Here is a 17,193-nt window from a genome sequence, read left to right as displayed (position 1 = left end):
TCCCTCCCTCCCTCTCTCCCACCCTTTCTCTCCCCCCCCCCTTTCCCAGGAGTAAATTCCAATATTATCAAGATAATCATGGATTTACATTTGGGAAAGAGGCTTTTGACAATTCACCCACCCAGAACCCAAGTTCAGATTCTGCCAATAGACCCAGCGGGACCAGGGATCATGGGAACGTGCACGTCTTGCTCCAGCTCTGACTACTCAAGTCTGAATCTGCACGCTGCTCTGCAGGCGCGTGTGGAGCCTCGGATGCTGTGTGGCCACGTGGAGGGATGAAATCAAGGCTTCTCGTTTGTTGCTTTATAAAGTATGTTTCACCTTAATAATCAGCAGGGAAGATAATGAAATTACAAGAGATCTAAGCAGTGGAGTCCAGCTGGTGACCTATGAAGACTCACAGAAAACTGCCCAAGCCAGCACAGGCCAAGGGACTAGTGAAGCAGGCAAAGGCTAGGGACCTCACCCCACTCAAGACTGGGGATTCTCCTCTCCCCTCCACCAGGGCTTCAAGTGCACTATCCTTTATACACATATCTAGACTACTCCTTTCTCCATTGGAAAATTCAAAACTTGTACTTTAGCTGGGCACGGTGGCACACACCTGTAGTTTCAGCTACTTAGGAGGCTGAGGAGGGAGGACCTCTGGAGCCCAAGAGTTTAAGACCAGCCTGAGCAACACAGAACACTCCATCTCAAAACAAAATCACCAAAATACAAAACAAAACAAAACAAAAAACCCTTGTATTTGGAGGGTCTGGATGCACAGTCTTTTAAAGCTTATGACCCTCAAGCTTTCCCCTCTCAGCCCAGGTTAACACAAATGCTAAAAGTTAATAGTGGCCTTTTGTCTTTGAGCTCAATGGCAATGCTATTAGAGTATGCCGCTCTGACAGCACACAAAGAATGCATTTTTCCAAAATTTTATATCTGGTCAAAAGCATGCACTGTAGCTAACTAAGTTACTACACACACACACACACACACACACACACACACATACGATTTTCAAAGAAATCCAAACCTGAGTCTTTAAATTAACCCTTTCTCTCTCTCCTGCTGTTAACTTTTCTATTCAGTGACTCTCAAACTTGGAAACCTCCCCCCCATTTCTGGTATAGTGTTCAGTGCAAATTATAAAATCAATGCCCGTATCACCTTCAATTCCAGTAAAATAAGATGCCATCACATTGCCTGTCAGTCTTAGAGACCTAACAGAGTAATTTTCAGTGCATGGGGTCATACCCCGAGGAACAGGTGCATTTACCTATGTCAGCAATGTGCCTGGTCACACTACACACAGTAACTGATTCTTCTAAGTCAAGTTTAAGCTACTCCTACCCTTTAACTGCTCTTTATAGATACTACTAACAGAAAAGGCTCAACCTTGATGAGCTATATCAAAAGGGAAGATATTATATTTTCCCTTAAGCTCTTGCATCTAAAAAATCTCAGTACAATCATAACAGTTCGTTTTGACATGATATCCACTGTTTCATCACTAGACAGGCAGGCAGGGAGGTAGACTGAAAAATAAACCAGGATTCACTTGAACTTCATAGGAAACTGAACAGCTAGTGTCCTGTTTTAGTTGTTTCTGAAAACTGAATTGTAAAATACAGTTTTGAGAAAGGCAGGCCACCAATATGTTTTTTTCCCGTAGAAAGAATTACTGAAGCAATCCCTGATAGAATGTTACCACCCAGGATTATTTCCCAAACTCGACTCCAGCACACAGAAATGGAGGGAAGAATTTTCCTACTAGGATCTGTCTCACTTTGTATACATAAGTGGGGATTATTTCTCCTATTATTTTAAAGCCAGAAGGGCAATGCAAATAGTAAGGATTAAAAGAGAGGGAGAGAGAGAGAGAGAGAGAACAGGTGGGGGAGAAAGAGAGGAGGAACTAACAGAAAGAGCAAGGGGGAAGGAGAGGCGCGAAGGGGGCAGGAGAGAGGAGAATATGAATTCACGATGCAGAGTCCCCAAAGTACTCTTGGCTACATGGACCCAGCACTCTTTACTATCATATCAGATACAGACTGCTTAATCTTAATTTTGCTTGTTAAAAAATATTTATCCAGATACAAAAATAAACCCACTGCAAATTACAAGTTGTCAGGGTTAAAAATCTACTTCTGTTTGTGTGGGGGAGGATAAGAGACCAGCATAGACATGAATCATTCTCAGTAATTTGAGTGTTTCCATGACATCAATGGGCACCCGTCCAGGACTCTGTCGAAGTCTGCGAGGTACCAAAGAGGCAGCGCAGCCAGCAGGAGGCTGGGAGGTGGACTTTTTTTTTTTTTTCCCAAGGATTATGCTCCTTGTGAAGATTTCATCTGTAGCATCCACTTTTACCATCAAATAGATTGCTCCGGAGATCATGAGCGAACACATTTCATTCTGATAGTGTAAGCCTTTAACTTTATTACAGCTTTTTGTTCCCAAATTCAACTATAAATCTGCCCTCAGAGCCCAAAACCCTGTTTGGGAGCAAAATAATCAGGGATTGTGGATAAAGCCCAAGAACCTTCTCAAACATAAGATTTTTATTCCTATCATTTTTTTTAAATGATAAAAAGCAGCCATTTTAAAATGACACCTCATTTTCCAGGATTTTTTTTTTTTTTGTAAAAAAAAAAAAAATCTTTTGTGCAAATTGTCCACCGAAAATGAGCTAGGGTCTTAATGTTGATTTTCTGCTAAAAATTCACTGGAACGTTTGTTTCAGATAATAAAATTTTCAAGAGGGCTGATAACATGTTTGAGTTGGACCCTTAAGGAACTATCTGTTCTCCTGAACACAAAAGCCCCCACATCTCTGTGTCTCCTTCCATGTAAGCCATGGATTTTTGTCAGTCATACCAACTGGCTGGCGCGGACAGCCTCGGTCCTCCTTTCTCCATTCTTCGCCACCCACCTCCCCCCATCCCCACTACCACAACAGGCGCTTTGAAAGAGCTAAAGATCCTGTTTTCCCAATATTTAAAAGAGATAGCAGTGATGAACAAACCCGGCACGTTCACTGCGGAATTTTCGAGACAACCCTCCAGTACTAGAATGCGACAGCCGCTGCGGATATTTTTTGGCACAAAGACAATGGTGGCAGTGCCAAGCCCTATGGCTAAAACTACTCAAAAGAGGCATAAGGGGAGCATTAATCGCTCAAGTCTTTTACTGCATGGAGTACCGTTGTCCATATTTTAAAAACTAAAAGTACCCGTTAGTAACATTTGTCGTATGCCCATAAATGGGGTGGGGGGGACTCCTGAAATATATACCAGAAACAAACCTTGTCAGGCTTTTGATTCATTTTTATACCTAAAAAGGACCAAATGTTAAATTCTGCTGCTGGTGACGATGCCGGTGCACGAAACGAATGATACAACCTAATGAAGTACACTGAAGGCTGAATGAAAGCTACAGAGGGGATTTCATAAGCTCAGTCGACATATTGGCTAAACAACTTTCTTCTGCAAAAATGATGTATACAAGGAACATGTAATACTATGTCACAGTTTTTTAAATGAAACAAGAAAAACGCTGTAAGTGAGCAGACACAACATTCGTCAATCAATCCTTTTGGAGACAAAAGAGATCAGCACGCAGCGCCTTCTCTAGAACACGTCGGCATCTACAGGGAGCGAGCCATCCAGAAAGCCACCATGGGTTCTGTCCAGAGGAACCTATCCTCCTGCTAAAAATCTATATTTAAATTTGGTTATTAAAAAATGGCACCAGATGATAATCGAAGAAGGATTCACTTGCTGCTTCTGTTGCCCATGAAAAACTAATTTAAGCAGAAAATATACAAGCAACTTACAATTCTTAAGGCCGATGTTTTTTGCTGATCTTTTCAATAACCTTTTATCATGCTATCCCAAGAAGCAGAAGGAAAACTTGTGTTTTTTTTTTTTTTTAATATGGGGGAGGTATGGTTAACAAATGTCTACAGAATCCAAATTCAATATTTTTGTATTCCTATATTATTTGCCATTTGACTTCCAATTTTACTTCCAAGATAGCCAAGGTATCCTACTGCAAGGGAACAGGTGACAATGGAAATACTGCATGAAGGAAAGACTGATCTCAAAACTCCATTCCATTCACAGGGATGCCACCAAAAAAAATCACCTTGAGTAGGTGACTGTCTCTGGACACACGGGATAGCTCGAAGTGACATGAAAGAGCCAGAGACGGGGTCAAGAGCAACTTATCAATAAATGATTTCTGGACATCAACGATCCCTCTGGTGGTTGCCCAGTAGGATAGTAAACAGGTCCTGTTTGTAAAAGGCCAGTGTCAGGATTACATATAAATGGCAGGTGTGTCACCCCCTCTGAAACAGGCGCACCTGTGTGGTGGGCCATGTCATCCTCCGAGAAGCCCCGATGAAAAATTATCTGCTGTTGCGGGACACCAGCAGACAAGATCCATCCACTGTGAATACTTGTTCTGGGAGCTGAAGAATTGGCCCTTTGTTCCCTAGCGTCAGACTAGGGAACTCATCACTAACACGACTGCCTCAGAATAAATGTCGCTCCCTGTCCCCAGCCCCAACCCAAATTACACTTGTAATTTCTTTTTTAAAAAGATGCATTGAAAGGTCTACTACGCTAAACAAAGACCTGACGTCTTAGGGGTCCTGAAAACATACCTGTGTTATTATTTACGGTCCCTTCATCTTTTTCCTCCTTTGCCTAAACAAGATGAGCCCTGTCCTTATCGTGCATGAGCCACCACGCAGACTAATCTATGGGAGCTGCACAGCCGCCCTCAGTGGCAGGTAATACCAACACCACCTTACAGATGAGGAAACTGAGAGTCAGAAAAACACCCAAGGCCACACAGGCCTGAGAGTCAGAGCCAATGTTCAATCCGTGGTGGTTTATTCCTAAGGCCGTGCTCTTAGCATATGATTTGCTTGCTGGTGTTTAAACTCTGAAAATTAAAAAAAAAAAAAAATCTATAAACCAGAGGCCAATACTGAAGACTCTCAAATCCCAGAGCTCAAAACACTCATGAATTTGATATGAAATTAATGAAAGTGTCTTATCGGCGGTAATAATTTACATTTACATGGTGTTTTATTCTTAAAAGGTCTCCAGGTACTTCATAGCTGTACAAATGATGTACACGGAACCTGTGACGTATCACAATTAACTGCCACCATCTCCATGCTAACTCAAAGCAAGTAATTAACAAAAACATGGCAGAAAACAGCATTCCTCTACGCATCTCTTATGTGAAGTCTATGACTTCCTGCTCAAATGCACAAAGAAGAGTGGAAATAAAAACATAATTATTACACAGGATAACTCAGCATGGCTCAAAAGTGTCTTCTATGGAAAAGCAATTCTACAGCAGGCTCCAGAAATCAAACAGGAGACTAGATAGAAAGACCTGGGAAACACCTTTCGAGTATCATGATATAGCTTAGCTGGTTAAAGGCTCTGAGAAGTCCTGCAGGAAGACATTTAATTTAATCTAATTCAATGTTTCCTAACCTTCTTTTAGAACACATACCTGCCTCCATCTTTTATGTCTATCAGTACAAGTCTGAGAAATTTTAGGAACTACTACTATCCAAAAAAGAAAAAAAAAAAAAGAACTTAAGAATATTTTGTGTTAATTAATATAGGCTAATAATTTCCTATCAAATAACTAGAAGTTCAAAAATTATATTTTATCTTACTTAAATTAGTCTATAAACATTTTGATTTTCATGTGGAGATACTTCTATAGGTTTATATTTCTCATGGATCTCTATGGACATTCAGGTATCTTGGCTGGTCTGACTAGCTAGTCAATCTTAATTACCCCTCATCCCAGTGCAGAATCAAGAATCTCCATTGGAAGGAAGCAGAAGTTGACATTATTCCTTCAAATTCTAAAACTTCAGAGGAAGAGAGTTGGTTTTCTCCTGTAGAATCTAACCACAGGCATTTAAAAATTCAAATTCAAAATAGAGTTCATGCTAAAACAACTGCAACTCAGTTCTAGCAAATAAACTAGTCATCCTATAACCCAGGGAATCTCCCTCCCCTTCTTCCTAAATTGAGAACAGGGAAGGAGGGAGGGGCACAAGTGATGAAAGGGTACTAGATACATGGTGTCCATGCAGCAAAGGCTGATGGGAAAGGGAATCAGCTGGGCTTCTGCAAAGGGCTAGCACTCATCCCCTCTTTTACTGATGCTACGTTAGTCATAAAAACAGATCACTCAGCAGTGGTCTGTAGGTCTGAGCCTGTTGGAGATGATGAGTTGAGTCAATCCATCTCTTCTCATCTAGGCACCAAGCTGCCTTCAAAACTATGTGTGGTGAAATCTCACATAGGCTGAGTGTCTCAAGGCACTACCAAAACTCTTCAACTGGGGGGAAAACCCAAGATTCAGAATATATATTCAGTTACCCTTAAAGCACTTACATTTGCAAAGCACTATACAGTATGAAAAGTAATTTCAATAATCATTTAAGTCAACACACTCTAGACTCATTAGATGGACATTTCGGTCTTGGTTTTTAAAGGTGAAGTTAATAAAATTAAGAAAAGGTGGCAAGCTGATACAGATGAAAGGTTATACAGATATCAAGAGACAAAGCTAAAAAACACTTTAAATCCCAGGACTAGAGTCTTTTTCTAACATGCCACCTCTTTTTGGAGTATCCAGATGTGCCATCCCTACCTACTGTGATAAAACACATTGTTCCACTGGACCTTTCCCTGCCACAACTCTCTGCCCACATCACTTCACAAAGGTGAAGCATCCTCAAGTCCTTGATAGATGGAAATGTCTGAATGGTAAATATCCTAACTGAACATTCTCTGGTACATCAAAAAATACCTTCTCAATGCAGAATAAAAATATCACCTTTGATTATTCCATGCGCCCTTGCCAACAACTGCCAATACGATCCTCTCGTACACAGTCTTACTTAGGAGCACACACGTTATCAAATTAAAGCACAGGACCTTTATGCTTTATTTTCCGAATACAGGAAAATCTTTCATTGAAAATAACACTAATTCCACAGAGTGTGCAATTAATCAACATAATCATGGGGATAACTTAGCTGTTTGGGGAGGTGTGTCAAATAACTCCTTAAGGCCACTAAAGTACCACTTGAGCCACCAAAGTAATGATTTTCTGAATCAGCAATTTGTACAAGGGTCCCCTGGAGACCCGAAGGACTAAGGGCAACCCCAGATCACTTGACTTACTTCTAATGAGTAACGTACCACTGGCTTTCTGTGAATAACGTCTCCATACTGCTACGTTTTTACTGCAATTTGACTTTGTGATGACTGGGGATAGGCAAGGCAATTAAGGATTTGCGTGGCCTTGGAAGAAAATGCATAGGCATTTGAAAGGTTACTTTTCTATTTTAAAAAAAAAAAGTCTTTTTATGTAAAATACAAAAAGAATTATCTTGAAATACAGGTAGCAAAAACAAACAAAAATATTTTTGCTGCATTCTTAGACTAAAAGGAAGACAAGACGCAGGTTGGTCAGGGACGAAAGCCATGCTCACAGACTCAGCCCTGTGGCTAAGAGACCTTGTTCATCACCAAAATCATCACCAAGGCTTTTCTTTAAAATTCCACCAGTTATTGTTAACAATATTGTTAACAAGCAAGGATCAGAGTAACCAATTCAAGTGATAGACACAGCTCTGTAAGGTGACATCAGATAGATAGAACCCCACTCAATCTCACAACCTGCCAGGTAAGAAAGCATAGATTTCCAATAGGTCCAGTGTTTTTAGGTAGATCTTCCTAAAAACAAGCTAGTAGGGCTGACCCTCAAGGCCCTCACAGACAACTGCACTTCACAGGCTGAGAAACTTATGTGTGGTTGAGACTTCAAGTTGGCTCTTCTCCATGAGCAAGGCTAGCTGTTTTGAAAAAAAATTAATTCCACATTAACAAGTAGATTCCCCCAGTAAACACTAGTGTCCCAACCACAGGAGGCTCGGGGTTTTGAGAATGGCTGCAGATCCTTGACACTCTCAATGTGTCCCCTTCTCCATTCTACCCAAGAGTAGAGCCATCTTTATGATGAGGATCAGCTCCAGGAGGCCGCCATGGAAGCGGCTGTGGTTTGAACTCCAAGGGCCCAAGCACTCGGCAGCCTCCCTGACCCTGCTCTGCTGGGAGCATGATAAGCCCATACCAAGTGGGGAGACTGTCACATTGGAGGAGACCTGTGACACTTCTGGCCAAGTGTAGGAGTAAAACCTCACAAGAGGAAGACTTTGTTACTAAGTTAAATTTTTAGAATCTCTAGGTGAATTTTAAGAAGCCACATTTCACCACGCAAATCACTTTCAGTCATAAGCTGTTGCCCACGAAAGGGAAAATCTTAGTCATAGTAAATGTAAAAAACAAAGATGCTAAAACTCTGAATGAACCAAAGGAGAACAGAAAACAGAGTATTGTATTATAATATTGTGTTTTAGAGAATCCACGGAAACACTGAATGATCTATACTGCAGAGTTACAACTTTTAGCACCAGCCATGCAGGCAAATTTCAGTTTTTACCAGCCTCAGTTTTCAAACTGAGTCCACAACTAACAAGAATATTCTTATTCTTATTCTTATTCTTATTATTTTTACTGGGGATTGCACTCAGGGGCACTCAACCACTGAGCCACATCCCCAGCCCTAATTTGTATTTTACTTAGAGACAGGGTCTCACTGAGTTGTTTAGTAGCTTGCCATTACTAAGGCTGGCTTTGAACTCACGATCCTCCTGTCTCCGTCTCCAGAGCCACTGGGATTACAGGTGTGCAACACCACACCTGGCAACACGCACACTTAATATGATTCTCAAGATTGCACAAAAACAGGGGCGGGGGGCTGGGAAGTCATGAAAATTCTGAAGTAAATTTAAATATACATGTACATACATATATACACAGATGTACATAAGTAACATTTTAACCCAGACAGAAGATTGTCCTGAGCGTCACTTAAGAGTCAGTAACATAATAAATGATCATTCCTCTAGACTTTGTACTGAATTACAATTGGCCTATATTCCCAAAACATACTCTACTGAGAAGTTCAAGGAAAATAGCCCAGAATTCAAAATCTACTTCTGACATCTTCAGAGTACACAAAGAGTAGGAAGATTGCTAACCTTTAAGTATAGAGAAGAATGAGAATTGCGGGGGTGAAGTCTATTCATCAAAATCAACAAGAACCAAACTGTCAGGTAAACAGGCCAACTTCCTCAGAACCCAACTAGCCTTCAGCATGAGCCACCATTAAGGGAAGGTGAGAGCTCACAGATAAAACGACACAAGTCACAGTCCCACGGTACGATGTTTAAGAGAAGCCTCCCATTCACTGCATCTATGAGAATGACTGACTGAAGGAAGACAGAGGTGGAGGGAATGGGGATGAGGGAGAAGAAGGAGAAGGAGAGGAGTCACCATAAGAATGACCTCATCCTGGCCAAAGTCTGCCAAAAAAGCATCACATGGAATATATGGCTACAGATAGCAATCTTCAATTCTGAAACTTGCAAAAATTGTCATCTGAATAGCTGTGAAAGAAGCCTAAAAAACACGACACCAGGAAATAAATATTTGTTGGATGCCTTCTGTGTCCCATGTGCTGGATGCTAAAGAATCAATGATGCATATTACTCCTAAGGCTGAAATACTAAGGAGTAAATACAACACCACATATCAGTAAGAGGTGTTGGGGGACAAGGAGAAGCACAGGGCAAGAGAGGAGAGACTCATTGAAGATGGGGCGGGGGAGGGGGACACCAGAAAGGACACATCTACTTGAGATTCAAAGCAAGATCATTTCATAACAGATTGTAAAGCGGACTTAGTATGTGTCAGAACCCAATTCATAGTTATTTGAAAATATTAAACAAATCAAAATAAGCAAAAAGTGTCACATAATTTATATAAAAAATATTAAAAGTAACTTGAACCTAAAATTAGAAAGAGGTACAAGTGGGACAAACTTACATGGCATTTGACCCCTTTCCTAGCTCTACACCCTTGGATTATTCCATGTTTTGAGTAGCTGGTTTAGGGGTTTTCATGGCTTTTGCTTACAAATAGGAGAAAATTGAAATGTAAGACAAAAGAATTGTAAAGATCTAAACCACATTATCTAAACAACAAATACAAAATTGATTCAATCTAGTCATCTCAGAGATATATAGAAATCACTTATGCAAACAATCATCGTAGAGAATACTGTTGCTGTTTTGAGGACATACTGCTTATACAGAGTTCTGCTCTTCACTAGCAGGACCCAACATGGCAATGGCAAGTTGACCAGCGATGGCAGAGACCAGCTCTCTCCTTCCTAAATGCACTTGAATAGTTTGGGGTTATGACCTGGGAAAAAGAGATCATCTATGATCCGTTCTTTTAACATCTCAAACAAAAAATTTGCAAAAATTAAAACACACAAAACAAAAAAACAGGAAAAGCAAAAGAGAACAAAAGAAATCCACTCAAAATACCATTCTCACTGTCTGCAGGTGAGCAGAGCTTAATCTGATTTGCAAGGAATGAAAAAATGCCTTTATAAAGCAGTAAGATGTAAAGCTACATTCATTTTCCTTGGTGAACCAAGTGAAAATATCAACACTAGCAGGGCCCTGTCTACTAGAGACTACCTATCATGTCCCTGACATAAACAGAATCACATTTAAGAATTTCCATTAGGTTCCATTCCCCAACTTAGACAAGCAAAAGTTCTTCTTAAGTATAACCAGGCAAAGAGGGCCTATGAAAAGACACACAGCTGAGGAGAGTGTGAAACCAACACAAAAGCACAATAGTGGCATCTACTTTACATGTTATTTGAACAATTGGGCTTACCCTATTTTAGCAAAAATACACCAAAACCAAAATCCTTCCAAATAAGAAAAAACTTAACTTCCATGACAGTATTAAGCTATGACTTTGTAATCACTACAAATATCTGATTAGTTTTGCAAAAATTAAAACACACAAAACAAAAAACAAAAACACCCCAACCTTGAAAAAAGTAAGAGGAATGAAAGGTCTCACATAACCTGCAGTTCCTATTTAAATGGCCAGCAGAGGGCGCACATGCCCCAACAGAGCTGGCTGTGGTAGGCCCGCCCTAACCTCATTTAGTACTCAGTCTAACCAAATTTGAAAGGAGGGGGTGACACATCCTATCAGTGGCAGTAATAAAACTAGTGTGCTCAATTTAGGGCCAGTAAGAAATACACACAAGTACACTTTATTATTAAATACCAACTTTATTTTTTCTTAGCTGCTTCATGTAAACTTGTTGACTAAAAATAAATCATTCTTTGTTCAGAAGTGAGCTTATGCTAGTTTTCAAGGCCACTGTAGTTTTCATAGACCTATATGACCTATATTAGGAATTTTCCATAACATATGAATTTGTAGAAGTAAATTACTGAATTTCTAATATTCAACATTTTAGGGAGTGCATTAAATTATCCTTTGAAATATTTATTTTTAGTGTATGTATCCATATGCCATACATAAATCTATTAATTCATTTTTTGAGTCCTAAAATGTACTGTTATACATTTCAATTGAAACAAATAAGTTATTTATTTTTGCACTGATTTACGCTTGCTTGGTGACCTCTCTATTCTGGATCTCTATAGTACAATATTTGTTTTGGGGGTCTTACTAGTTATGCCAGAAAAGTACCTCATAGTTATGTATATACACATACATATAAATAGGGCACTATGTATTTATTTAAAGAAGTTTTCCTATGATTACAAAATTCCTCCTAGTGCTTTCCAAGCTTGTGATTTCAGAAAAAAAATAAATAGCACAAATAGAAAAGAAAAAAAATCAACTCATGAAAGCAACAAATTAAAACAAACATCAAATACTACATTGTTTTTTTATAGTTAAAAATTAAATAATCCACAGGATGTTTAGTCTGTAAATTCAAGTAGGTTAGAATAAACAGAGGGTCTGAAATTTAGTTCCAAATGGAGAGCGTGGCTGGATAATTAACTGCCACTGTCTATCCACCTAAATGACCATTCGACCTCACCTCTACTCACCAAACAAAAACAATGAAGCCATGAAACATCTCCATCAGGTGATTTTTTAGAAAGCATTCTCTACAGACTTGAGAGATGAACTTAATTTACAGCATCTACGAACCAGGTGGTTTGGGTACATGTAGGTCATGATAAATAATATGCATCCTTTGGAGGATGTGGCTATACCATTTCTGCCTAAGTTAAAAAGACGACGTCTTATTATTCCTAAGCACTCAATTCTGAACTGTTTGCACAATCTGTTAAGTCCAGGCAAATTTAAATGATTCTGACATGCAGCCTGCTAAGGCCATTGACGGGGATAATGCCTCTTTACGTGGGTAAAATTTTGTGGCATGTAGGTCACTCTCTTTAGGGGAATCAACTGTGTGTCTCTCCTTTGCATTTCCACCACAATCCTTCATCCTGCAGCCTGGAGCTGAGAGTGAAATGCAAGAAAGGAGCCGAGTGCTCAAAGCAAAAATCTGCTTCCAGGACAATCCATTATATCTGACAAGTTAAATGTTCCATGGTAGGCCATATGGCATCAGAGCAGGCCCGACGATGGAAGAGGGGGACTCAGCAAATGCATCACAATTAAGGAGTTTGGCTACAGACTTTACTTTGAATTACTTCTTTTCTTTTTAACCAAATTTTAAATGTCGTTCCCCCAAATTTTCAATGGAATCCCTTGGATGAGAAAATTTTTAGAGATGCTCCACGATTTCGCATCTCATGATTTGGGTACTGAAATCTCAGCTCAAAGGGAGTCATGGCCACTTTTATCCAATGGAGTTTTAAAGCAGAGAACCTGTAGCCTCAGTTTTTAAAATTTCAAGACAAACAATATGTAGGCTTTAGCTGTTCACCAGACTAGAGTATTTAAATGAAACTGGTCATCAGATTGGAACATTTAAATGAAACTGATAGAGCACTAAATGAAACCAGTTTCCATTCTGAAGTCTAAAATAATCTTAAAAGCTGTGCAGCCATAACTGCATATTCCCGGTTTTTCTGTGATTTACTTAATATCCAGCAAATGAACAGACTGAAGGCTGCCACAGCTGAATTTATCTCCTCCTACCATGCCACCAAAAGCCATGCCCACTGCTAACACCACATCTCAGAGACAATCTTACAGGCAGTCTAATTCACTCTGTGAAAACTGAGTTGCCTGTGACAATAAATGTCTGTTGCTGGGGACAATGTAAGATAAATTAATATTAGTACTGTCATCAAGGTATGTATTTGTTACATTAAGGCAAAGGAAGATAAAATAAAAAGATCAAAATAGTTACTATACCATGATACACTGTGTTATCATTATTTTAAATTTAAAAAAATAAAAAATAAAAGCCACATAATTGTTCTTATTTATCCCAAGTCAGGGGAGAGCTGGACCCGCAATAAAAGCTGGAAAAGCTTTCTATGGAAGTGCTCACACTCATCTGGCCCAATGGTAATTTTATCAACTCCCTCACTTCCTGGAGATGACACAATTCTTAAATAGATTATATGGTGTGTGTGTGTGTGTTTTGCAGGATGTGCAATAAGGGGTGGGTTCTAAGCAAAGATTACCCTTTAGGTATTCGCACTGGCTTGCAAACATGAAATTACAACGATTAAAAGAAACATGCATACATCTTTCCAGTAGAGGAGCCACCAAGACTCATTTCCCTAAACTATTTTCACTCTCCATTTCTCCAGAGGGTCACCATTTCCCTCAAATGCACCAGCTTCTGCCTTAATTAAGAATAACATTGTTTCAAAGAGCATACATACTTTATAAACACAGGTCATTTTCCTTCCTGCTGAAAATCACAAACACATTTTTCTAGTGGTCTTAAAGGTGGCATTTGTTGAAGATGTAACGTAGACTTAAATTTGCATCTCACTTATTTGTTAATATAAAACGATTTATTGAATTATGGAAGATTGTATATGAATTAACAATTGGCAACTGCATTTATATTAACAGTTGATTATTATAATTATATATGTCGTACATACAGACACATATATGTATACAGATATACACATGCATGTAACACACAGGCATACATATATGCTCTTATGGGATTCATCATATACCTGGTAGGCAGGTATCATAATTATTATTATCAATTCTTTCACTTCACATGTGAGCAAAAAAGGAGACTCGGGTGGTTAATTTATTTGCCTTAATGCACACAGTAGTGAAAGAGGGACAAGAGTGTTAGCCCAAGCCTACTTCTCCTGTTGGCCTTACATTTTGCCAGGCCACACCATGTAATTACTCAAGCAAGTATGACACACAGGTACTTCTCAGAAACGCAAGCACATGTATTTTATACATTTTTACTTCTCATTTAAGAAAAGTAGCCAAATTTTTTGGTATTGTGTTAAGTGCCCAATTGGAAAATTAAGCCAGAATCCTACACTTGGGTATGCTAGGAGGAGTGAACACACACCCAGCACACAATTACACTTATGCACACCCGTGCACAATTACAAAATGTAGCCATGAACACCTCAGCACCAATGAAGTGCACTGGGCCGCTGTGTGCTATAGATCCTATTCTGTGTATCCAGACCCACATTTTTATTACTAATTAAAATGTCCAGATGGTAAAATAACACCTGATCCGAGGGGCTTTTCAGTACACTGATTGTCAACGCTCAACTCCTACATTGTTAACAAATTGGAAAGACTGGCCTGCCCTGAGTTTTCTACAGACTGTTTCCAAACCATCAATGAAATGCAGTTAAAACTTTTTTTTTTAAGAATTCAAACACAAAATGCCCACTAGAAATTAAACTCTTTACCAAGAAAAAATGGAGAAAGATCTGATATTTCAAATCATTATCATTAAAAGAAAGCTTCTGGACACCACCAGAAGCATCAGGTCACAGCTACACTAATGTGTTTTAGGAAGAAAACTCCAACAAAATAGCGAAAAGAATGAGGTTAGAGCTACTCGCCTCCCATTTTTTTCATGAGGCCCTATCTCTGTGGCTTTTGTTTTATAGGTTCGTTAAATTATTACCAAATAATTTTTAATATATATGTCATTTTAGGTATTTTCCCATTTTATACTAGATACAGGTATAGATCTTAATCATAAAGCACAACTTTCATTATCTTAGGCACTATTTTACAATCTGGATTCTGAAATTCAGGTTAGGCAGTGGCTTATGAATAATAGACTTCAGGAAATCATAAATGCTTTTAAAATGTTTAAGCAGTTACTTCCTAATCCTAAGTGGATTCTTTTTTTTCTCAAGCAAACATTTTTTTTGCAAATATTTAGGCTGCTTTGATACGCAAATGCTCTCCCAAACATTTCCACCAGCCAGCCACTGAAATCTCTGTACAGACCCCAACCAATGGGAAAGTTTGCAAGGGAAATACAAGAAGCCACTGGATGGGAACACTGGCAGCAGAGCTGGCTTCACTGACCACAAACAAATGTTGATTTTGTTGCAATACCTGAAACAAAAACCTTTGGACATCCCAGTAAAACAACTGCCTTTACATTCTCAGTCACGGGGCTGTAATTCACACTGACTGAGGCTATAGCTTGAGAGGAGGATAACACTGATCACCCACAGGTTTCCTCTTTTGGAGCCCAATAGCTCCAATAAATGTGGCTTGCTCCTGGACAGTGAGACTCTTGTCCCTTTAAAAGGAAAATGTCCCCAGGAATTAACGTGTGCAAACCAGGAAACAGAAAAGGAAACAGATTATGCCTGGTCTGGGGTCCCGAGTGTTCTGAGTGTTAACAGGTATTAAACCAGGACAACACTTTCAAAACTGTTTTCCCAAAGAAACACACACCAAGGGTGAGGATGCCTCTAAGGCCATCTTCACAGTGCAAGGAACAATTCAAGCAAACCCGGGTTTCTAGAAGTCCAAAACAGGAGGGCGGCACTTTCAAAACTAACTTGCAATGCAGCATGGTTAAGATTCTTATGAGTAAATTAGGTCTCCAGTATTCACCCTCCTTTCTACTCTCTACTCCAAAACCACTCTTGGACATGATGGGATTCCTGGAGAACAGGTCAGGAAATATCCCCCAGGGTTTCTCTGGGTATCCCCAGGCACCTAAGCCCCCAGAGGCTAGCCACACTGAAAATGACAATCCCAGAGCTCTGCTGGCTGACACCATGAATGCATTGCTTGCAAAGGTATGAGCTAGGATGCGTTAGAGAATTTAGTGGGAGGAGAAATCTAACTGAATTTATCAAAGCCAGGAGGACTTTCTGCTCAGGAAATTAAAAGGAGCCGCTTCTCAGCCACTAACCTGCTGATCCCCACTGGCTGGCTCACCTCTGCCGGCACACCCTCATTTACACATATTAGAAGTGGTCAAGGATTTCATCAGATGTAGTTTTGACAACAAGAGCAAAGTGCCTAAAGCCACAGATTTGAAATTGTGCCCCAGATGCAGATTTGGGGAGAAAAAGAACCAATCACGGCAGGAAGCTCTTTAAAAGGAAAAAAAAAAAAAAGGAAACATTATCTTGAGCAGTTAGTCTGCACTTAGTTAGACTATATGAAAAGAAAATAAAAAAGCTCTATAAAATGTCAGAATTAACCTATCGTTTCAGATTGCTTACAGGTGAAATTCTACCATCTGGATGGGCAGTTTGCCCGCAAAAGAAAGAAAGAAACTAAATGGGGGAAAAAAACATAAAACCTTCTACCTCCTATTTAAACCAACAGATTTTGAAGGAAAGAGCACAGAGCCACCACAATCTCCAAGCCTGGACACACAACCCACAGGTACACATGTGCACTGTCATGTACCAATGTTGGAAAAAAGCAAGATATGGAAATAAAATTCTGATTGTTGGAACTATGAGAGATTAACAGGAATAATAAACCTAGTTATTCCTAATTGTATAAGAGAAGAAAAAGATTCATTAGAAAGTCCTCATTAAATAACTGATGATACTTTTTATATTACAGAGTAGTCTAAAAATGAAGGCCCAGCATATCAAAAATTTTCTATCTTCCTCTAACAAGGCATATTTATATTCTTTATTTATGCTGGGCTAGCAACTTTGGGAAATACAAGTTAACTTTAAATAAACAGGAAACTGCATCTTAGCAACTTTCAGAAGTTCTTTTATATCGTCTGAGAGTGAAAATACATATGAAT

At 39.3% G+C, this 17,193-nt stretch overlaps 1 protein-coding gene across 13 annotated transcripts in view; it reads right to left on the bottom strand.

Moving 5' to 3' along the window:
* The window catches only part of Tcf4 (transcription factor 4), a 348,091-nt gene that overhangs the window by 174,050 nt on the left and 156,848 nt on the right, over nt 1–17,193 (bottom strand). The window contains exon 1 of one of the 13 annotated variants that reach the window (XM_048806176.1): nt 122–139. The exons of the other annotated variants lie outside the window; for them this stretch is intronic. The gene's annotated coding sequence lies outside the window, so the exon portion shown is untranslated. Of the gene's footprint in view, nt 1–121; nt 140–17,193 lie in introns of those variants that run through there. 13 annotated transcript variants of the gene reach the window in all.

The sequence above is a fragment of the Marmota marmota genome, unplaced genomic scaffold, assembly GCF_001458135.2.
Source record: "Marmota marmota marmota unplaced genomic scaffold, marMar, whole genome shotgun sequence".
In the NCBI taxonomy this organism is placed as follows: domain Eukaryota; kingdom Metazoa; phylum Chordata; class Mammalia; order Rodentia; family Sciuridae; genus Marmota; species Marmota marmota.
The sequence above is the reverse complement of the archived record's forward strand: the minus strand, read 5'-3'. Positions and strand labels throughout refer to the sequence as shown.